Genomic DNA, 19,634 nt, shown 5'->3' on the forward strand with positions numbered 1-19,634 from the left:
AAGAACAAGCAAAAAGGCGTCCCTCGGGTAAAGGCCACTTTCTGGTCGACTGCGGCGGAGGGGTGGCGTGCAAAACCGCGACCCCTTGGAGTCAAAGGGAGTGCGGAAAAATTGACTTTGAGGCGCGTCTAACTTTGCAGCCTATCGAGAAAGTGGCGGCGTTTGTGTACGGCAGCCGCTGGTGCGCTCTGTGAAGCTGGGTTCAGTAATGCAGAGCACCCGGGAGTCCTGGCAGCGGGAAATGGGCGTGGCCTTTGAGACGGAAGGAAAGTGTATTATTTGCCCTCCTCATTGATGTGGTTCTTTCTCTTTGCAAGAAATATGCGCAAGGCATTCTTCCATCACCAGCATGCTTAGGTCTTAGGCTTTGGCGCAGCGGCTGCCTGGCTTCGCCTTGTCAGAGACAGAAAGAGCTTCCCGGGTGGCTTTTTGCAGGAGATGTGGTGACGGACGGAGGGGAGCCGCGGCCAAAGGCACTGGATTCTGGGGTTATGCATTGTAGGCACCGTCAGCCATCGAGAAAGTGGCGGCGTTCACACACTCTTGTTTTGGTTGGTAGAGCAATGAATGACGGGAAAAGGAAAGAGAGTGTGTGCACCACAAACCCGAGTTAAACTGCGGCAGTGTTTTCAACCTTGCAGGAGATGTGGTGACGGACGGAGGGGAGCGGCGGCCAAAGGCACTGGATTCTGGGGTTATGCATTGTAGGCACCGTCAGCCAGAGTGCTGTGTCTAGGAGTCACCCCCCTGGACCCGACACTTCCAACTCATACTTACCTGGCAGGGGAGATACCATGATCAAGAAGGTGGTTCACCCAGGGCGAGGCTCAGCCATTGCACTCCGGTTGTGCTGACCCCTGCGAATTCCCCAAATGTGGGAATCTCGACTGCATAATTTCTGGTAGTGGGGGACTGCGTTCGCGCTCTCCCCTGATCTTTTCTGTGAAAGAACAAGCAAAAGGCGTCCCTCGGGTAAAGGCCACTTTCTGGTCGACTGCGGCGGAGGGGTGGCGTGCAAAACCGCGACCCCTTGGAGTCAAAGGGAGTGCGGAAAAATTGACTTTGAGGCGCGTCTAACTTTGCAGCCTATCGAGAAAGTGGCGGCGTTTGTGTACGGCAGCCGCTGGTGCGCTCTGTGAAGCTGGGTTCAGTAATGCAGAGCACCCGGGAGTCCTGGCAGCGGGAAATGGGCGTGGCCTTTGAGACGGAAGGAAAGTGTATTATTTGCCCTCCTCATTGATGTGGTTCTTTCTCTTTGCAAGAAATATGCGCAAGGCATTCTTCCATCACCAGCATGCTTAGGTCTTAGGCTTTGGCGCAGCGGCTGCCTGGCTTCGCCTTGTCAGAGACAGAAAGAGCTTCCCGGGTGGCTTTTTGCAGGAGATGTGGTGTGTGCGAATAATATTTTATGATGGCAGGCTAGCTAGGTTTGTATCAAGGATGATGAAGACAATTATTAAAAATGTTTTTTCTCTTATACGGTTTTAAAAATGACTGTGCAATACACAGGAAACTGATAATGGATATTTTATACAACATAGTTCCCTACTTACCCAGTGCAGCAAAACTGTCCTGTGTGTGCAGGTGGTCAACACAGTACAAGTCCTGTACTGCAAAGAATGTTGCGGGCGCCACCATACCAATATTCGTAAAGCGGAAGAGGAGAGCAACCTTGGAGAAGCTATTGCCAGAAAGCAGTTTTTTTTTGAACAGCATGAAGTCCCCTCTTTGCATTCCATACTTCAGGACTGGATGGCTGTTCCACTTCCAAAGCTTATGCCCATGTGTGCAAAACTATGATAGATAATACAACACATGGTCTAGTCAACTCCATGAACAGGATCTTTTTAACAATATTGCCAGGACCTACCACTGCTGTAGTTGGCTTCTTCTGATAGCTGGAAAACATATACAATCATATTTTGTGTGTTGAAAATGTTAGCAAGCAAGAAAGCCAAGGTTAGCCAGCTGGCTGTAAATTAGCTACGCAGCATGGAACTGGAGTTGGTTGCTTCATAATGTTAGCTGATAAAGTAAACGGCAACCTAGACAATTTACCAGCCAGCTCAGCCCCGGGAATCTGTACTAATTAGCTGGCATTATCCACTCAAGAAATACAGTTTTTAGATAAGGTCAACTAACATTAGCCAGCAAAAAACACAATATCACAATATATTTTTCAATGTCAGTTTGTGCATCATTTTTGGCTCCAACCGGCTGTCTATTCTGGTAACAACACAGTGGTATCTGGTCTTCAGCAGACAGTTTCATGGTAAAAAGCTAACACAACAAGCTAAAAGCTAACAAGCTAAAACATTGAAAGAAATGATAGAGCTCACAGCTAGTTAGCAAGTTACACCACAAGGATTTCCTGCAAACTTAAAATCAAGCTCAACAAATGACTTGTAATGTTAACTTTCCTGTCCAATAGGGAGAAAGCCATCTCAGGGTCAGTTTTGATCTCCCAAAGCAAACGAAGGTCCCTTTATGAATCAAAAGCTTGGCGGATGTTGACTCTAGCTTTCCCTTGACGTCGGTCAGATTCCTGTTTGGCATGACAGACTTCACTAGCTGAACTAACTTTTTTCTTGTTGAGCTTCGGTGGACTTTTTGTTGGACTCTGTTGTGGTGGGTTGTTGATGTTACTGGACTCCATTTCCAATCTAACATTAAGTAGTTTTGCAGCCTCTCCTTCTTCTCTGGTTTACTGGCAGAGGCGCTGTAGAAGAGAGGCAAGCTAGGGAGTGTGCATGAACGTCACATCCATTGGATTTTCACAGAAAGTGTGTCCCAGGTCCTTCACATACAAATCAGTCCACAGGCTGATAAACCTAACCGACAAAGTCAAGGAAGATCTCTTTTTTAAGTTATGTTGCTACCTGTTTACTCATTGGCAATAAAAAACAATTCATAAATGTAAATTGCTTAATAATAGTTACATTCAGAACCTTTAACACTGCCATCAAATGGAATTGCGGGTATCACAACCTGGGGGTTGTTTAATTAGTCACTAGTGGGCAGTGTTCATTAGCCTGTAAGAATTAAGGTGAGAAAAGTATATTGAGAAGAGGAACTGAAAAAACTAAGTAAGGGAAGGTGTGAACTTTTGCTTAGAAAAGATATATCAGATGGGGATGAACTCAATAAAAAGTTGGTTGCAGTCACTATACAGTCAGCAGAGGAAACAATACCGAGAGGTGCAGGGAGCAGAGGTAAAAAGAGTGTACCATGGTGGGATGAAAACAGTAGAAAAGCTGTAAAAAAAGAATTAATTCATTGATTAGAAACATTAATTCAGTACAAAAGATCACAGGCAGTAGTTTGGAAGGCTATAAGAACAACTAAACTTGCATACTGGAGGTAATATTGTAATAAGATAGAGAGGGAGAAACAGCTGTCTGATATATGGGGAACAATCAGAAGAAGTGGAATTAGGAGAAACAAAATAATACCGGTGTTGGTAAGTAGCAACAAAACAGCAGTCAGCAATATAGAAAAGGCAGAACTTCTGGCAGAAACAGTAAAAGTTCACAGTTCAGAAAATTTATCAGTAAGTGATAGACAGTGTAGGGACAACATTCTTGCCCAGAATACAGGTGTAAATGTTAGAAAAACTACAACAGGAGAAAGTTGTATACAAATATACAGCAATCATCACCAGGGAAAGACAGCATTTGCTACAGTATGTTAGCTCATATGGAAGACAGTGCACTCCTTGTAGTATTAAGGTTGTTTAATAAAGTCACAGAGAGACACAAAAAAATTCCAGTTGCATGGAAACAGTCAATCATTGTTCCAATTTTGAAACCCGGTAAAGACCCATCAGGCCCCTCTAACTATAGACCAATAGGACTTACATCACAATTAGGGAATACTATGGAGCGAATGGTAACAGAGACTAACATATTTTCTAGAAAGTAGAGACTTGTTTCCTCCTTTTCAAAGTAGGTTTTGTAAAGGGAGAAATACAATGGACTTTATCTTATGCCTAGAGTCAGAAATTAAGAAAGCCCAAACAAATAAGGAAATAGTGGTTTCCGTCTTTTTCAATGTAGAAAAAGCATATGATATGTTGTGGAAGGATCAAATTAAGTAAGATAGAGGTGGGTGGCATGTTATATAACTGGGTGTTGGACTTTCTATATGGCAGGACAATAGAAGTAAGGGTAAATGCAGAATAGAATGGAAGAATGGAGAATGGAACCCTGCAGGGCAGTGTTTGCAGTCCAGTACTACTTAACATGATTAATGATATTTTTGAGCAAGATGAGGAAGGTATAGGGAAACTGTTATATGCGGATGATAAGGGGGCGGAATCTAAGATATATGCAGAAGAAGCTACAGGCTGCAGTTGAGATGGTTGTGCAGTGGGCAAATAAGTGGAGTTTTATCTGTAGCCAAGACTCAAGTGATATGTTTTTCTAGACGTCATAAAGCTATATCCTTGAAACTATATGGCCAAACACTGGAGCAGGTCAGTGTGATTAGGTTTCTTGGAGAATTGTTTGATGAAAAGCTGACCTGCAGCACATTGATAAAATAAAAGACAAGTGTAAAAAGGTCAGCAATTTCTTACGGCTTGATCCCACCAGACGTGCGCCATGTTCCAGCTCCAATGCGGCTACCGGAGCTGATTGTGGTAGTCAATGCCGGTGATCCCACTGGGCGCGGCTCTTTGCTCCACTGTGCTAAATGCACCCAGTCTATTTTTGATGGAGGCCGTGTCAAGCAGCACAGAGCAGATGGAGCTGGGCAGGAGGTCAGGCACAGGAATAGCATACAGCATCTGGTCATTTTCAAAATAAAACACTAATATTCCTTACACCATACCTAAAACCCAACAAATCGCAGTGAGGAGAGGTACAACCATACTCACTGCAAAGCAGGTTCCATTGCCTCCATGGAGAGCTTCGGATGTCACTAGCAAGGGTCTGCAAAATCACCTGTGTGAATGATCTTGTTCACTCTTTTCAGAGATCTAGCCTTTCCTGAGCCTGATGAGGCTGAGCATGGATAGCAGGAGGCAGAGCTGAGACACACACCAGTAACAAAGCACATATTAATAAACAACTGATAAACTTTATTATTAATGTTACAATGTTCTTTTGAGAAAAAAATGTAAAGATCTGATTTTCTGTACTATATGTATGTCTTCAAAAATATGTTTACAATAATAACAGATTACATAGTTTTCAATATTAACAGATTACAATGTTTTCAATATTAACAGGCTAAACTTTGTTTATTCATTTCAGTGTGAGAGTCTCTAGATTTCCAGTTTCAGTTTTTGTTTTTTCAATTCTAGTTTCTAAATTTCAAGTTTTAATTTAAGATGCTCAACTTCAAGATTTCTGTACTGCTGCCCCAGGACCATGGCCAGGGTCACTTTTTTAGCACCACAGACAGCTGCTGTTGCATTCTTGGCCATGGGTGCACTGGGGGTGGTGTCACCTTTAAGGTCCAAATGCACTGAGAGTGATAATTGATACCTCATGTCTTAAAGATCTTGTCTAGCGTGTGTTTTGGAAGTGAGTGAAAGAAAGATGCTTCCTATTTTTAATGCTATTTTTCCTTTTTAAACACAGCTGTTGGCAGGATGCATAGCGATGAGGCAAAGTATCTACTTCTGTCTATGTAAGATTAATAATTGTAATATGATGATGGTGAAGCAAAGTAAACTTTGTTTTAGTGCTGTTCCTACACCTGGTCAGGTTACAAGTAAGGCTGCATTCACCACCAAGTCCAGCAATGTGGCATCTTCCCACAGAGTTGTGCAGAGGTGTGGGCATGTTTATTTGTGCAAGCTGCTGTGAAACGATGAGAAAATAATGTTTTATTTATCAGATTCATTCCTTTGTTCTCACTAAACCGTCGCTCCCTCTCTTCATTCACTCTCTAGCTTGCTCGACCACCAATGCTCTCTCTCTCTCTCTCTTGTGCTTTCAACTCGCTTGCACTTTTACTTTACTTTTAATTATCAGAAGTTATCAAACGAAGAGAATATCCTCTCCTCATTCTAGTAACATCTCTCTACTCTCTCATGCTACAATGCTACATGTAATGTAAACATAGGCTCTTCAAGTTGGCGTGCCGTGAATAGTTTTGTCTGATTTCACAGGGAATCTGACCAGGTGGGAGGCATTGAGAATAACTATATAGAAATAGCCAATCTTCTTGCTGATGGTCCTGTTTGCTTATGTAGGTAATATAGAGGCATCAGAGGCATCATGAGACATTATAGGGCATTATAGTGCCAAAAAATGCACAAGCGCAAATGAGATCCACGTGCGCTGATGTAGAGGAGCCACGTGCGCATATAATTTTTGAGAGTGTTTTCACAGCACTCGCGCACTGAATGTCTCTGCTCACATGAGCAATATTGTAGCCTGCGAGGAGAAAACCACGCTTTGAGCATGCACAGAATCCGAAGGAGTGCGTGACTGTTATCCCAGAGTGCAAAACTACTACCACTGCTCTCCTGCTTGCAAAACTGTCACCTGCTTGCTCAAGAGTGGTTTTTCTTTTTGGCAGTAAGTGACGGACCCAGTCACCATTGTATCACTAAATATAATTGGTTGAGCAGATCTGCCACCTTGGACAGCTTGGTACGGCAACACCACTAGGACAAACATGACACACCACATAGCCTTGAGATAACTTCTGTTGTGATTTGGCATTATATAAATAAAACTGACTTGACTTGATGTATGTATGCACCATCTTACACAGAGCAACGTACTTGAATGTGTTTGTCTGAGCTCTGTCTTTTGTTTCTTCTATTGCTTTTTAAACTAAGATCCTATGGTTGTTTTTATGTTGTTTATTTTGGGAAAATGTCAGTGTAGGTAAAGATATTGAATACATTGAGATAAAACAATAGTATTTCAACCTCATGGAACTTTTCATCTGTTTTTAGCATTCTAGTTGTATGACAATTTCCACAGCATATGTGCTATTGCATAAAAATGTTCATGTTCAAATTCTTTGCCAAAATGCAAAACTGTACTCATCAAATAATGTACTTCTTATGTTTTTCTTTTTGGCAGTAACTGGGCGGACCCAGTCATCACTGTATCCCCAAATATAATAGGTTACCATCAGGGTCAGACTGGGAACAAAATTCGGCCCTGGTAATTTTCGTCTGGACCTGCCCCATTGTCCCCCAACACAAGCACTTATGAGTTGCATAACATAATATCAGGCTATTTATAACATTTTATTGGCTAAGCAGTAGATATCAAGTTGACACCCTAACAACAGGTGTACTTACAGGATTTCATAAAATAATGTAATAAAAAAATAAATAGCCAAGAAATAGTCTAGAGGAAAAGTCGGCACCCCAAGAGGCGCACTTAGGATTTTATTCATTTGACAATTGATATGGGCAACCCAGCTCTCAGCACAATTATAGTGCAATCTGTAACTTTACAAATAAAATAAATATGACATAATCATATGTCATGAGTATAGTCTGTGGCAAAATGCAATGGTCATCGTGAAACAAAATAGCCAAAACTTAATTTTCATACTGGACAAAAGCTTTCATGTGATGATCTGGAAATGTGGGAGCTATTTATAGTCAATCATCCGACATGTTCGCAGCTGATCTGATACAATTCACACATCAGGCTTAACAGTCAGGACTTCATGCTACTAACGCAATTTAAACATTCATTCACTGGTATTGCCAGGCTGTGACAAGCAGCATGCCTGCACCCTGCCAGCGAACAGAATAGCATTTCCTACCCTGGGTGAGAAGACATCTCATCAGTGCACTCTTCTCTGCCATCCTATTGATTATTCCATGAGTGTCCAAAGCCATAGGAATGTCTTTTTCTATAGCCATATGCATAACCTCTTCAAGATGTAGTGCTCTGTAATCTATTGTTGATGGTAATGTAGGAATGTATGTATCATGCTGCATAGCTAGACAGATAGCTAACACAAAACTCAGTAGGCTGGACTTCATGTTGAGCGTGACTTACTGAAGCTTAAGTTGTAAAACTACAAGCACAAACACAAGAATACATAACTATTATTATTATTATTTATGTATTTATTGGGACCATGTACTTTGTTAAACATAAATGTTACCGTTTGATGTACTGTACCAGAGTTAGCTCATAGCTCATTTTTATCTGCAGTCCCACAGGCAGGTCACAATTAAAACATATGACAGCACAGTAACAAACTCACCAAATGAGGTGAGTAACAGTTAGCCCACGTAACTTATACAGACCAACTAACAAATTTGCATTGTGTTAACTTAGAAAGAAGCCTAGGCTAGAGATTAGCTTAGATGATTAGCTCAGTAGCTAGTTAGCTCTTCTCATAAACCTGAACACAACAAAATCCTTTTAACAGCATATTTGAAGCTCATAACTAAATTACAAAGGTACAGTAAGTAACCATACTCACAGACAGATCTATTTAAAGGATCAAACCAAAAAATTCTGTGTGACACCTCAACCTGCTTGTAGGTATCACTAATTTACAGCAAAAACTGACTGGTGTCAGAACAATATGCCTCTTGTGATTCTACATTTCATGACCAGAATTTCTACTAACCTCCTGTTGCTACATGATGTGGCTATTGATGGACTAAGGGTTAGGGTCAAAGGTTAGTCCTGGCTAGGGATGTTATGAAATAAATGTAGTCATTGGAAGTAGTAGATGTAAAATGTTAGTGTGTGTGAGTAAATTAGAAAGAAAATTGTGAATCATGTGTGATGTGTGTGTTTGTGTGTGTAGGAGGGCAATGCATGAGTGTGTGCAGTCGAGCAGTATCCTTGCCAAAAGGCAGGTTAAAGACAGTATCTGAATAAATCTGACTAGACTGACTCACTGACCTACACAGACACACACATACACACACACACACATAGCCTGAAACCTTACAGTACAGTAATAGTGCTGTTTTTCTTGTTAATGAAATAAAACAGAGGAGGTGAAACACAGCAGAATACATCCCAAACAGCCGCAGATGCAGCAGCAGAAGCTGCTTTATTTATAGGGTGAAATACACCTTTCTTTATTATAATCAGGTAAGTGGAACGACTTTGACAAATGTTGCCATTTCCATAGTGAGGTATACAGCGTGCGTGCGTGCGTGCGTGCGTGCGTGTGTGTGTGTGTGTGTATACATTGCAAGTAATTCGCAAATTGGGTCCAATCAGGCAGATTGCAGTAGGCAGGAGGCCTCTTGAAAGCACCGGTTAACACAAAAAGCTCCATCCCTGTTACTGCCAGGAGACCTGCCATGAACACACCAAACCCTTAACGCTCTATTACCAAGGCAACAGTGCTACTGAGGTGGAAATATTAGAGCTCATTGCAGATCAACCTCAAGATTTAAAGGAAAATTCCAGTTTATTTGACCCTGATGTATTTTCCAGAAATGTGGCCATTGTGGCTCTATGTGTCATGCTAGTTTTGCTCTCTGCAGCTCCATTATAGATTCTAGTGATTCACAAAAAAACATTTATCGCACAAAAGGATGACCATTGGGGCAAGCTGCTGTGACTCCTACATCTCTCCAAATAAACATGATTTTTACATGAATTGTTTCCAAACTTTGTTTCTGAGTCTGAACGAAAGTAAACACAGAAACTAGCCACCTGTAGCAGCTATTATGACTAACTGCATAGGGAACTACATCCGGGGCAGCTGAACCACCCACATATTCATCTGCACATGCTGCATTGTTTACAAGTATAAGGCTGACTTTCACTGTGGTAATACTGTTAGGAAACCAAAAAAAACAAAGTGCAATGACAGATTATCCTGCAGACTATTATGAGGACAATCATAAGTCATTTCACTTTGACTGGCCAACCATATTTATTTGAGCCGGAGTACACAGAGAAGAGATAAAATAACTGAAAGAAAAAAAAACAAAGAATGGAGGTAGAAAGGCAACAGAATCGTCAGGGAAGTCAACCTACTGTACAGTAATGGTTACCTCAGAGAAACTGCTGGTGTTCCTGCAGTCACTGTGCTCCTCTTCTGCTGAGTGAGGAAAACTTCTGCTGCAGAGTGGGACCAGTTGCTGCCAGACTCGGAAAATCTACGAGTGTCAACTAGCACAAATGGATTTACAGCGTTCATCAACATTGTCATCCTGGAAACTGTTTCAGTTCCACAAATTCTACTCGAAGAAAAGAGCAAGGCCGACTGGACCAAACATTCAGCTCCACGCAGCAAGAAAAATGTGATTACAACACGTAACTGTGTGAGGAATTACAGTATGTAAGTCTCTATCGTCCAACAGTAATCCATGAAAACTGCAGTGTGTATCTTGTCATTTTGTCCTTGCAACTCGGAAACTTGCAGGCAAGAAATCAATTTCTGTGTTTACTTTCATTCAGACTCAGAAACTTTTGAAGTGATTCATGTAAAAATCATGTTTATTTGGACAGATGTAGGAGTCACAGCAGCTTGCCCCGATGATTGTCGTTTTGTGCAATAAATATCTTTTTGTGAATCGCCAGAATCTCTATAACAGAGCCGGAGAGAGCAAAATTAGCATGACACATAGAGCCACAATGGCCACATTAATGGGAAACACATCAAGTTCAAATAAACCGGAATTTTCTTTTAATCTTGCAACAGTGTCAATGCAAAAAATAAAGCTACTATTAAAAATCACAGAGCAACCAGACATCCAACCATTCACATATCAAAGGTTCCTGTTCTGGGGATGTTTGGTTCTCTAAATGTCTTAGTTTGTGTGTTTGCTTTTCAGAGGTCAAATATGGAAGGATAGCAAGCCAATGACAGGTGATGTCCCTCCCGCTACATCTAACACAACAGGTTTCCATTGTTAGCCAGCCACATTACTACTTGGACTTGTAAATATCATAAAGGCATGAAGCATCTGTGTATCTTTGAGGTTTGTAGGACATTAGAGAAAGACATATATTGGATGGAGTGCAATAATTTACAGTAAAATAGGGGGTAAAGCTGGTTCCAGAAGTATTTTTAGCCAAACTGGCTCTAGGGATGGAAATGTTGGTCTGTCCACCACTTTAGTTCAGACTGAAATATCTCAACAACTATCTGATGGATTGCCAGGAAATTTTGTACAGACTTCCACTGAGGTTTAATCATACATTGGTGGTTCCTGACCTCTCCCCTTATGCCACCAGTGTCATTGACACTTTTGACTTTTTGAGAAATATAAAACTAAACATAAACTATCTGATTGATTGCCATAACATTTGGTACACATATCAATGTTACCTGGAGGATGAATCCTACTGACTTTGGCAAACCCCTGATTTTTCATCTAGCGCCACCAGCAGGTCAAAGTGTCCACTTATCCTGTGAAATACCTCAACATCAACAAGATGGATTAACACAAAAGTTTGTGAAAATTATTTACATTCCCATCAGCCTCAGCTGTACTTTGTGTTTAGTGCTTATTAATGTTAGCATGCTAAGATTGTTAACATGGTAAACCTTATATCATCAGCTGATGTTGATGCATTTAGCTCAAAGCACCACTGTAAGTACAGCCATGCATAGCCACTAACATGGCTGTAGTTTCGAATACAAAGTTATATTTGGAATCTCACGTTTATGGAAAACCTCAATGTTCTCAACACAGACATTTACTGGGTAATTTTACAACACAAGAATGTTATCTTATGGCCATTTCTCTGCCAGAATAAAACATATCAATTCAAAATGTATACAAAATCCAAGAATGACTTGATTCAAATTGCTGAATGTATCCAAAAACATTAGTACATTTTGGATTGCTTTTTGATATGGATCTAATTTCTGTGGGTTTAATACAGAAGTAACTCTGTGATCTGTTTTTTCTTGCCCAGGAACAAGACTGGAAGAGGGGGAGAAAAAAAGCTTGCTTTCTGTCACGTGTGTTCCCAGCACCTTCATGTTTATATTTATACATCATACGTGTATACACAAGTACAAACATAAACTCTGAAGAAGCTGAGGAATGGCACCTATGCCACCATCCCAAAAAAGGAAACATCTAAATTAAACTGTCAGATGTCAACTTGTAAAACCCTTCCGTCAGAACATTGTCATCAGGCTTTTGATTCCTAAAGTTTATAAAATGGGCATAACAATGTATTACCCATTTTAATGACAGGTAACAGCTAATTGCCTAACATTGTTGGTGAGAAAATTTAATTGTACGTTTACTTCCAAAACTCCAGAGGCCCAATGTAAATGGGCATTCAGACCAGAAATAGCACTGCATTTAAAAAAGAAAAAACAAACATGTTGTGTTGGGAGTGTTGCTACAGGTACTGATGTGAAGATGCAATACAACTCAGGAAGTCCAGTTTGATTGAGTGAGTTTGAGGGCTTATCAGATGCCAAAATGTGAAGCTTATAACACAATGAGACAGGATTGTACTACTCTGTAAAGTTACCACAAAGACAATAATTTAATCTACATTATAATGCTTGTAGACGGAATTGTAAGATTACACTCTTCATGTTACAAATTAATCTACCAGGAATGTGCTGTTTTATGTAATTGGCCAGTTAAGTGTGTTGCATTGCAGTATTGTGCTATTGTGAGTCTGAACACACCTTACCCTACCCATTTCACTACTCTGTAATCAGTGTTTTTACACAGTAACGTTCCTGTTTTATTCAAGATTAATTTGGTTCAGTTACCCATTGGACACTTGGATCTGTGCACTTTGTTTTCAGATGCTTGCATGATTTTAGCAAAATCACTTGTTTAGGGAAAAGGATTGATATAATTTACATTTATAATTTAGCCTGCATTGAGAATCCCCGAAGGGTCTTCTAAGACGTTGAGTATGTGTTTTAACACTAGGACCGCCAGCATTCTAGTACGCCCTACAGGTGGCGCAACAGTCTCCCAGACCATCACGTGTAATTTCATTGTTCGTATTGTTACAACCCTGCAGGTGTCTAGTAATAAGAGAATTCATATACTGCTGATGTCATCAGGCAAGCACTGCCATTTATTGTTTTGTGTACCAACAATATAAAATGTACAAGCTTTCTGCTTAACAGTTAAACACAAGATAACCAGAAAAGGAGTCAAGTGAGATGAGGAACAAAGGGAAGGGCTGCGGGTGGCGCCAAATCATGAAACAAACAAAACACTTCCTAACCCAACAGAGTCCCACTGACTCACTACAGCTGAGAAATAGCTATAAGAAACAAAATAAAAACCTACCTGGTTGCACTAATCTACACCTGTCGAAATAAAACACAATCAAATTACCGTGTGGTGCCTAAAAAATGGACATATGAAAATAAACAAGGTAAACCTACTGCCCAGATCCCTAAACCACTAAACTAGTGCCTCAGACTAGTTAACGTTATTTTACACTCACTGAAAGACCTAATAGCTAATCCAAGACAGAGACGATTGGGGCACCAACACAGTTGGGAGGGCTGGGATTCCCCCTGGAGAAACACGTCATTAGGAGGGATTCCCACCTGATGATGTGTTGGCTAGCCTAATTGACAGAGGAAAAGACTGCACCACAGTAAATCATAACAATATAAAGAGCTGTCATCATAATGTGTTCACAAGCACATAAATAATGCATTCGTTTGATGAAGTTACTAGAAATTTTGCCAATGGTTTGTCACTTATATTTTTTTATCATGCCATTGATTTATAAACTGCTGCTACATGTCTCCCATCCAAATGGACCAATTTGCTTTACAGCGCTAAACTACAGCGACACTAATATAAAACTTGTAGCCTAATATATTGTAGGCTACAGTCCCCTCCAGAAGTATTGGAACAGCAAGGTAAATTCCCTTTTTTGTTGTTCACTGAAGACATTTGGGTTTAAGATCAAAAGATGAGTATGAGACAAGAGTTCAGAATGTCAGCTTTTATTTCCTGGTATTTACATTTAGATGTGTTAAACAACTTAGGATATATCACTGTTTGCATAACACCACAGCATTTTTAGGTGAGCAAAAGTAAAGGAACAAATAATCTTAAAGTAAATAACATTTAATATTTGGTGGCATAACCCTTGCTTGCAATAACTGCCTCAAGCCTGTGACCCATCGACATCACCAAACTGTTGCATTCTTCATTTGTGATGCTATTCCAGGCTTTTACTGCAGCTCCTTTCAGTTTTTGTTTGTTTCGGGGGGTTTCTCCCTTCAGTCTCCTCTTCAGGAGGTGAAATGCATGCTCTATTGGGTTAAGGTCAGGTGATTGACTTGGCCAGTCTAAAACCTTCCACTTTTTTCCCCGATGAAGTCCTTTGTTTTGTTGGCAGTGTGCTTTGGGTCATTGTCCTGCTGCATGATAAAATTCCTCCTGATTAGTTTGGATGCATTTCTCCGTAAATTGGCAGACAAAATGTTTCTGTACACTTCGGAAGTCATTCTGCTGCTACCATCATCAGTTACATCATCAATAAATATTAATGAGCCTGTTCCAGAAGCGGCCATGCACGCCCAAGCCATGACATAACCTCCACCATGCTTCACAGATGAGCTTGTATGCTTCGGATCATAAGCAGTTCCTTTCTTTCTCCACACTTTGGCCTTTCCATCACTTTGGTAGAGATTAATCTTGGTCTCATCAGTCCATAAGATTGTGTTCCAGAACTTTTGCGGCTCATCTCTGTACTTCTTTGCAAATTTCAATCTGGCTGGCCGATTCTTACTGCTGATGAGTGGTTTGCATCTTGTGGACCTCTATATTTCTGCTGTTGGAGTCGTTTCGAACAGTGGATTGTGATACCTTCACCTCTGCACTGTGGAGGTCGTTGGTGATATGACTTACTGATGTTTTGGGGTTTTTCTTTGCAACTCTCGCAATATTTCTGTCATCAACTACTGTTGTTTTCCTTCGCCGACCTGTTCGACTGGTCTCAGTACACCAGTAGTTTCTTTCTTTTTCAGGACAATCCAAATTGTTGTGCTTGCTATGCCCAATGTTTGTCCAATGGCTCTGATTGATTTTCCTTCTTTTCTCAGCTTCAAAATGGCTTGCTTTTCTCCCATAGACACTCTTGTCTTCATGTTGGTTTATCCTCTTTAACAAGAAAGTCGTTATAGGTTTAAACCCAGGCCAAAAAGTAGACTAGTCATGCAGAGCTATTTAATGTTTGAACAATCAACCTTAAAGGCAACACCTGGTCAACAAGAAGCACCTGTCAGTCACATGTTCCAATAGTTTTGCTCACTTGAAAAATGGGTGGGTTCAAACAAAGGGTGGTATGTCCTGAGTTGTTTAACACATTTAGATGTAAATACCAGGAAATAAAAGCTGACATTCTGAGCTCTTGTCTCATGCTCATCTTTTGATCTTAAACCCAAATGTCTTCAGTGAACAACAAAAACAAGGGAATTTGCCGTGCTGTTCCAATACTTTTGGAGGGGACTGTATATGCTGCAGCATTTGCCTGTCCAGCAAACACAATAAAGAGCTCTGAGAATCTTCAATATTGTGCTTAGCATGTGCTGTGGGGCCAGAGGATTCCGTCAGGACATTTTGGGACTGCTGTCTCCCCGAGTGTCCTCCCGGCTGGATGGCTGTCCACATGGTTCCATCTTTCCCTTGCTCACATGGGCTCAGGACTGCAAAACATAAATAAGGGTATATATGTATGTATGCATGTATGTATATATGTATAAAGAGAGATGTATATATGTCCTACCAACCCCAAAAGCCCAGTCAAAAAAGAAAAGAAAAGATAACGAAAAGAGCACAGTGAAGTCACCCGGCTTTAGCCGACTCACGGTTCAGGGGAAGTGTGGAAACGTGCGTTGTCCGGAGTTGTAAACACGGACGGTTCGGTGTGTTCGTGGAGATAAGAAGAGAGGCTGCAGTATCCACGGCTCGAGGGCAACCAAGGTGGATGTTAACGACGCGGACTGAAACGCGCGCTGATGGCCAAGGATAGGCTTACTACGGACATGGATGACTCACGAGGGTTTCTCTCCTGCTGTTCACCTGCCGGCGACTCCCGCCATACTGAATTAAATCTCCTGGTACGAAAAACGGAAGAGGCTGGACTCCGAGGGAGTGGCAACGTGGAGCTAACTCACTGGCTGACTGGACTAGTGGGGTGTGGAAGTAAGTAAAAAAAAAACAACAAAAAACAAAATGGGCAATCGCATACCAAAACATAACATATATTTAAAGCATGAATGTCAGGTATTTGCTTAGTCACGAACATAGCACAGATACCAAACTGATACAAAACTTTCAAATCCTTATTATTATTATTTTTTTTTATTCTGTGGGAGTGATCGCCACAGTGTGTGTAGCTGTTCTAAAATCACTGTAAATCACAGCCTGAAGTGGCTTTTTGCCTTTATAAAACAGTTACTATAGGTTACCTAGTAAGATTTCACAAAATAGACACACAGCAACATAAATTGTGATCATTTATTGATAAAACATTCTTCCGCCATGCTAATTAGGCTTTAGATATTTACTTTGTAGAAATATTTTTGTTTTCAGAGATGGATCTACACATATTTGTGTATTCTACCATTTGTGTTTTGGTGTACTTCAGCTGTTTTGCAATAAGCCTACCTGCCTCTGGAGATGGTGTGAGCACTTTTGCTAGATTAGCTGCCGGTGTATATTTTTATGATACAAAATAGGCTATAACCTTGTTTGTTGTCTGTTGTCTTGTTTGCATTTGTTATAAGACGAAAGTAGCCATGAGTGTTTTACAATAATTGTTCTATCTGGAGATGACGTGAACTCTCACAGAGACCAGTGTGGCTTGCGTGCCGGACTGGACAGCAGCCAGGAGCACTTGGGCATCTGGTGATGGCACTGTTGAGATTTATTAGACTACATTATAATTCCTTATTCGTTATTAGTGAGGATAATTTTAGATGTTGTTTACTATTTACAGCTTATAATATTAACAACACCAAGATCTAGTCTGTATTCAGAAAATACAGTTTGTCATGCGGCTGCGCTGGCAATGACTCCATAAAATGAATAATTTAATAAAAATGAGAACAAAATTAATACTGAATAATAATAACCTGGACTGGACACGCCAACAGATGGGGCAATTGGCACAGACTTTTTTTTTTTGGCATGGTGGTTCAGGCTCAGAGTCTGAACTCCCCTCCACACTCCAATCCACATCACTGAAGTCCAACACTTCTCCACCATTAGACTCCCCTTCGCTCAGCTCTTGAAGCACTGCCAGAGCCTCCTGAACAGTGTATCTTTGACATTTTCTTCCTCTCTCCATCTTCTGATCCCTTGCTTTTAGGCTAATAGCTAGCTACTTTAGGCATATAGTATAAATCAAATGGCTACTTCTTTCTCCCCAGACAGTTCCTGTGCATGAAAACTGACCAATGAAAAATATGATAGACGCACCACTCATAGAGCGCGAAAACGAATCCCACAAAAAGGGAAAACTTACCATATATGGTAATAATGTGTAATATGGTAAATGTGGTCTATATGACTGTGGTGGCGGTCAGAGGTATAAATGCTCAGAAATCTTGTGTGTCTTACTGTAGTGCCTTATAGAAACCTTATTTCAGAAAACATCAAAAACACATTTAGGAAAAGTCGTGGGCTGAAAGGCTCGTAGTTTTTATTTAAACAGAGTTATCTGCATTATAAAAACCCAAACAGTCTGTCAGACCATCTTGGCGGTGCTAATGTTAAGCCCCTGATTGAGGACTGTGTGATTCTGCTGCAGTAACTTGAGTAGGACGGTCAAAAGCCACTGAACTAGAAAGACAAAATCAAGGCAGAGATTACCAGGATGATGCTGTGTGTGTGTGTGTGTGTGTGTGTGTGTGTGTGTTTGTGTGCCTGCACACACAATCAGGTCCAGTTGGACTGTATGTGTTCTGAGCCCCTGCAACCTGTCTTTGTTACAGCACACCTACAGCAGATTTTGTATGTGTCTGTCTTGAGCAGACTACAGCACAGTGCAGTCATGTGTGATGCCTCAACACAGAGTGAGTTCAGCTATGTCTTCATTAGATGCCTTTCACTCTCTCTCTGTCTCTCTTTCTCAGACACACTCACACATAATAAAGAAAGAGTGACAGAGAGAGAGAGAGGGAGAGGCAAGGAGAACGTGTACTTTCCAGTTTTCTGTCTTTTCTCACGTTGGTCTTGTCTCCCCTCTCTCTCTTTCTCCATCACATAAACACAAACCCAGAGTACTCTCTGTCCATGTAGCAGAACTCAGGCAAGAGAGTGAAGGAAGAAGAAACAAAAGGAGAAGGAGTAAGACACAGGGGGTAGGGGTACACCGCTATACACACTTAGAAAATACACAGACATACACACACACACACAGACAATGACCAGTGTGTTATCTTCTGGTCTGCTGATTTAAAGAGACAACACACCAACATCAACTCTGAGTCATGGCAACATCGCTTCCTCCTGACCTTGAATATTACATCAAATTCTATGATTTGAGCATGTAAAACGTTTACACTGGAAAAATGACAAACTGGAATATATATATTAAAATGTTGGGATACTAAAACTGCCTGATATTTGAGTGACACAACTGTTCCACAATGGAGATGAAGGTGCAACTCATAACTGGGAAAAAGAGAAAAAAAATGTTGACGACAGTGCAATAACTTTGCCGACAGCTTGGAAAACAAAACATAGAGGATGATCTGGGTCTGGTTTATTATATTTTATGTCTTATTTCTATCATTTTGTCCATCATTTCTATCAATTATGATAACACTGTTCATGACAGTAATTGCTGAGATTTAAAAACAAGGCAAAATTGCTACAACAAAGTCCAATGGTGCAAGACAGGTTGTAAACAACCGTTTAGCAAGATTACCTTAAACTCTTCGTTTGGAGGTAAAACTGAAAGTGAGTGCACCTGAAATGTTGCTAATAATCACTGATTGCATAGGAAAACTGTGTAGCACAACTATAAATAGTAGAAATCTGGGCATCGTGATTGATTACTAACTAATTTTTCCTGGGCATGTCGCATCTGTCACTTGGTCATGTCGCCTCACACACACGCATAACATCAGAAAGATCAGGCCTTATGTGCAGGACAATGTGGTAGTGCCAAAGCAAAATAAATTAATAAAACAAAACTAGGCCTAACTAATCACTATCTCTGAAAACAGAAACCCAAACTAAAGACCCAACTTGTTTATTTGCAAAGTGACTTGAACAAAATACACAACAGTGGGGACACCAACCAATAAACCAAGTGTATATAACAAAAGTTACCTACATGAGTGAAAGTGTACAGGGTACCCCGCCTTACCTAATGTCCTGAATCTTTTTTATACCTAAACAACTTTTACTTAACAGGGTACCAATAGCTCATACACAGACAAGTCAAGGCTAGAGAATGAGAGAGCCTCACAATCCAGAGGCCTGCACTAGAAATAATTTCTACATATTAAAATTAGGCTTACACTTAAAATATATGTAGGAATTATTATATATGACTTAAATATAGAGTATTGTTTGCTATTCAGTCAGATGATGAAGAAACCATTCTGAATATGTGACATAAAAAACAGTAATGCCAGACTGTTTCTGCTACTGAAGCAAAGAGTGGAAAAGTAGTTAATGACCAATGAGGTCTATCTGACCCAAATGTTGCATCTATAATCATGGGAGCCAATTAACAGTGTGTGAATTATAT

General features: G+C 40.6%; 1 long non-coding RNA gene and 1 other non-coding gene across 2 annotated transcripts; one reads left to right on the forward strand and one right to left on the reverse strand.

Moving 5' to 3' along the window:
- The first annotated feature begins 769 nt into the window (after positions 1 to 769).
- LOC121902941 lies at positions 770 to 933 on the forward strand. The gene has a single exon (XR_006097907.1). It is a non-coding gene; the product is annotated as a U1 spliceosomal RNA (small nuclear RNA).
- A 2,785-nt stretch (positions 934 to 3,718) lies between these two features.
- Positions 3,719 to 10,328, reverse strand: LOC121902014. The gene is made up of 3 exons (XR_006097435.1): positions 9,962 to 10,328; positions 4,877 to 5,029; positions 3,719 to 4,786 (listed from the first exon to the last, which is right to left on the reverse strand). It is a non-coding gene; the product is annotated as an uncharacterized LOC121902014 (long non-coding RNA).
- Between the last annotated feature and the right edge of the window lie 9,306 nt (positions 10,329 to 19,634).

Source organism: Thunnus maccoyii, chromosome 8 (genome assembly GCF_910596095.1).
Source record: "Thunnus maccoyii chromosome 8, fThuMac1.1, whole genome shotgun sequence".
NCBI classification, from domain to species: Eukaryota; Metazoa; Chordata; class Actinopteri; order Scombriformes; family Scombridae; genus Thunnus; species Thunnus maccoyii.